The sequence below is a fragment of the Montipora capricornis genome, chromosome 12 (genome assembly GCF_036669925.1).
Source record: "Montipora capricornis isolate CH-2021 chromosome 12, ASM3666992v2, whole genome shotgun sequence".
Taxonomy (NCBI): Eukaryota; Metazoa; Cnidaria; class Anthozoa; order Scleractinia; family Acroporidae; genus Montipora; species Montipora capricornis.
This window is the reverse complement of record NC_090894.1, coordinates 38,357,438-38,362,238: the sequence shown is the minus strand read 5'-3', so window position 1 is coordinate 38,362,238 and position 4,801 is coordinate 38,357,438.

Here is a 4,801-nt window from a genome sequence, read left to right as displayed (position 1 = left end):
AAAGCTGGTACGAGATATCAAAGATTCAATATACAAAAAAAACATGAATCAAAATTAGAGGAAAAAAAAACTGCTTGCCTTTGACTAATTGTAACTTTATTGTAATTTAGCGGAAATATATTAAAATTGCATCATTCTCTTGCTGAGGAAAGTATCTTTACATTCCAGTTTATTTGGTGTCTTAAAATTTATTGACGTGGAGAAATCAATGAAAATAAAAATAAAAAATTTCATCGTCTTTGGTCGAATTTGCCCACATTTCTCAAACTTTAAGTAGGTCCAGCTTAGTCGCATTGAGAGGTAATAATTCCTAGCAAAGCTTTGATTGTTGTATTGAAATATATCTTGTGTAAATCTCGCTTCTCTGGATTAAAACGGGAGTGAGATAAACACAAAAAACCTTCTCGGCGAATCTGCCCACATGAAAAATTTTTCATGTCAAGACGTATATTTCGTGCTGTGGAACAAAGAGCCTTTAGCCAAATCGTGTAATCTTTACACACAATATGTTCCTATCACACAGGAACAATTTGTAGTTTTTTCAAGAGAGAACCACCTAATCTAGGAAAGTTACAAAATTTGACTAAAGTTAGAGTGAATTTCAGGCCTACTTTTTTTTTCACAGACGTGTAAGTACAGTATTATAGTTATACCTTTACTGCATTTTTTTCCTCAAAGTTTTCGACTTTCTAAAACAAAGTGGTACAGGAGGGGTTTTTTCAGCATCGCGTGGTAATATTCTAAGTCACGTGATAGCGAAATTTGAGAGCTTGCGGCCATTTTTAAGTACGATTCCACAAAAAGGTCGAATGTGCCCACATTAAAAAAATTAAAATCGTATATCTTTCTGAAAGTGCAACCAATGAAAACATAACTTACACAACACAAAGAATATGTAACAAGCTTTGCGTGTTGAAAAGGACAACTCCAATCTTTTAACAGACAAAAGCTAGATAACTTTAAATCTCACGTGGTTAGAGGTGGGCAACTTCGACCGTGGAGGACACCAATGGTAGTAGGCGTACTATGTGTACTTGCTGTATTAGCTGCAGTATCTGTAGTTGCTCTAGTCGCTGTGGTATCTGTAGTATGTGTAGTAGGCGTAGTTTCTGAAGTATCTGTAGTAGCTAACTGTAGTAAATGTAGCTGTAGTAGCTGTAGTAGCTGTAGTATCTGTAGTATGTGTAGTATCTGTACTGTAGTACGAAAGTAACGGGAAGATAGAGGGGTGAAGGGTCGGTAAGATAAGTGGAAAAGATAAATAACTATGAGAAACGAAAGATAACAAGGCTTCAAGCAGAATTGTTGTAACTGGATAAAAAAAAGTAAAAGAAGTGTTTCCCCTACTATTAAATAAGGGCACATTGAATTAAAGGATCCAAATGATGGGTCAAACAACAAATCTTCAGACGGCAGGAGCATTCAGAATTAAGTCTTCGTTACTTGTAAGATACAAAATTTTATTTTGAAAATGCAGCTTCTTTTATTCAAACAAGCATAATTGCTTCATTTACGCCGTTTTTGATTGTCTGGTTGTGGGAATAGTGCACTTTTTGGGACAGTTAGGTTTGTTACGTGCAGGAATAACGAAAATAGTATGAATAAACAGAACTCCCGAGTACGATATAAGGCACGCAACAAACGTGTGACAACGAGCAGTTACCATTTTAAAGTATTATTTAATTAGTTTTACACTGTTACAACTACTTCGGTAAAAGATTACACGTTAAGCAGTTCGTAAAGCAAAGCGGGATTACTGTCTTTCATGGCCTTTCAAGCATTCATCTTGAATAACTTCGAACTCCAAGTTCCTCCGACTGTAGACATCAAATCTTGACTTTCACTAGATTCTTTCCACTCACTTTATTTTCTGGGTACACAAACTCTTGCGAAGGACGTCATAATGAACTCTGAACTCCTTGTCTTCTTCCCTTTTCCGCTATAGTCTTTTCTTCTCTTTCTTCTCTCCGTATATCGGAAGGTCAAACGTTATCGCTTCACTATAGTTATCACATCCATCAACCACGGCCGGCCACGAGGGTAAGCCCTCGGGCAAAAGAGTTTTTTTTTTCTATTATTTACAAGCGTGCTTTAAAAGAGCGTTTTCATTCACATGACCAGCGGCCATAATGGATTACCAAAACAAAAGAAAGTATTCGCATAAAAGGAGAGGTAAATTTCCACTATGATCAAATTTTTACCTCTTGTTTTTTTCGGCGTATCACAAAGAATTCTCTGAAAGAATGAAAATGCTATTTACCATTTGCAAATACCTGCATCAGTTCCACAAATATTTAAGTTTGACAAATGTGTAAAATATGCAAATGAGATGATTGATGATGTCATACGCTCAACCCAATATTACATCATGCATATAAATAGAGCTATCTTCGCCAGTTTGCCGCGCAGACTATTGAAACTTGGTAGGCTAATATAGTTCCACAGAAAACAGACCTATGGATATAAAACATTATGTTCCCATAGCAACTCACTCTTTTCCAGTCCCCACACACTTGATTTCAATACGGAGGTAATTTTCAGCTCAAAAAACGTTAAACAAGGCCACAAATTCAAGCTAACGTATTTATATGCGTGTTGGATCATGTATATGAGGCGCCATTTGCAAATATGAAAATAGAATTCCAAAGGTGGCCAGAAATGCCTTTAATATTGGAGAGGTCTGGAACCCAGTATGTTGCCATGGTAACGAAACTGTTAAGCTCAAATTGTAGAGCACATTTAGTATTTGATCAAAATTTGGTTGAGTGTATGACGTCATCACTTGGCTAATTTGCATATTTAAAAACTTGAATATATCTGGAACAAAAAGAGATATTTGAAAATAGTAAAGAGCATTTTTCTTCTCATGCAGGCTAATTGTTTATGTCTTAAAATGGCTTCGATAGAAAAGATGCGATTTTCGTCATAGTGGCACTTAAAAATCCCAGAGGATTAGTTTGGTACACCAACATGGCCGCCACTCCTTTGTTTTGGAACACCAACATGGCCGCCGTGACGTCATGGAAAAACGCTCTATACTTTTACTTTAAGCATCTAGTCCAAGCATCTGAGTCCAGGAGCTCATCAATGGGCTCCTTCTGAGTCACATCAAAGAAATTTCTGGAATATTTCAGATTGTAAGACAATTCCAGAAAAGTTTGGAATTGCATTACAGATAAACTGAAAATTATTTTGATCCTCATAACAGGTGCTTAGCTTGAAGTCCTCGCCTTGGCCAAAATACAACTGGTACGGAACTGTTCTGTTTTGTCATTGATCATTAGTCGCTACGGAGTCACGTGAGAAAGCACACGAGCCCGGGAAGATCAGTTGTGTGCGATCCTTCGGGAAGGTCGGACGTGTGTTGTTTTGTGTGCTCAGTGTTGAACGAACGCGGAGAAAATCGCCGCATGGCTGCTGAAAATATGAGTGGAAGGGACGCCCTTTCACCGGCGGAGGAAGAAAATTTAACTTCTGAAGACAATGAGTCAGCGAATTCTTCGCCACAGGGCACAGACAACGTGCTTGCTAACGTCTTGTCAACTATGACTCAAATGAGTTCCACCATGCTGTGCATGGAAAAAGGAATGAAACGGTTAGCTGAAGAACCAGAAGACCATGCTACACCACCGAAAAGGAGAAGAAAACTTCCTGCAGCTAGTGCCATGAGCGATAGTGGAGATTCAGACCCTGAAAAGTCGGATTCCGAGGCACTCATTTGCCCGCATAACGGCGACCCGCCAAAACGGGGCAGCTCTGCAGAGGACGCATTGCTCAATGAAATTGCTCAAGACTTTGAGTCGGACGAGTAAACTGACTCAAAAGTTGCTCAGAAATTGGCGGATATCGTCAATAAGCAATGGGGTGCTAAGTTGGAGGAGGCCAAATTAAAAGACAAATTGGCGAAATACAATCGACCCGATAATTGTGAGAAATTAACTGTGCCAAAGGTCAACCCCGAGATATGGAATAAGCTGAAGCACGGGACCAGGAGCACGGATTTACGCCTTGCAAACATGCAGAAAGTCCTTGTTAAAGTCGGTAGTGCTGTCGCCAAATCGACTGACACACTGCTGGCTATCAGTGCAGATCCAAACAAGACTTCAGCGCTGGCTCTCACTGAGACATTGGGGAAATTAGTTACGTATAACGCTGATGCTCTGGCATTGTTAGGTCATGTAAACATCGACTTGTCTTACCGTCGACGCGACGCTATCAAACCGCACTTAAATAACAAATATTCCTTGTTGTGTGGCTCGCAAGTACCCATCACGGGCTTGTTATTTGGCGATGAGCTGCAATCTCAGCTCAACAATATCAAAGCAACTAATAGGATTGGCCATACGACTACTGCAAAGTCATCTTACCGAAACCATAGCGATGGCTGGAAGGGCAAATCTCCTCACTCTAGTGGAAAGCCTTTTTTAGGGAAGAGGGGCCAGTCTTACCGGCCACAAAACAACTTCAACAAACCACGGGAAACCGAGAAGAAATCCAGCCAGTGAAATGCTCTGATATCCTGACAGACAAGGTAAATTTGTTGCAGTATCTTAAGCACAAAGTTCTCTGCTTTAAAGCAGAAGGGCTGAGAGAATATTATAATCAGTGGCAGGCCTTAACCTCAGACCCTGAGATATTGCAAATGATATTAGGCCAGCCAATTGAATTTACCAGGACTCCATATCAAGGGAGTTTACGCATGTCTCGAACCGAGTAAGACGTGCGTTGCCGAGCTCCGTTCCTGAATACAGTTTCTTTGCCAATATGAGTAAAAATTTGCGTTCCAAGAAAGCTTCAGAAG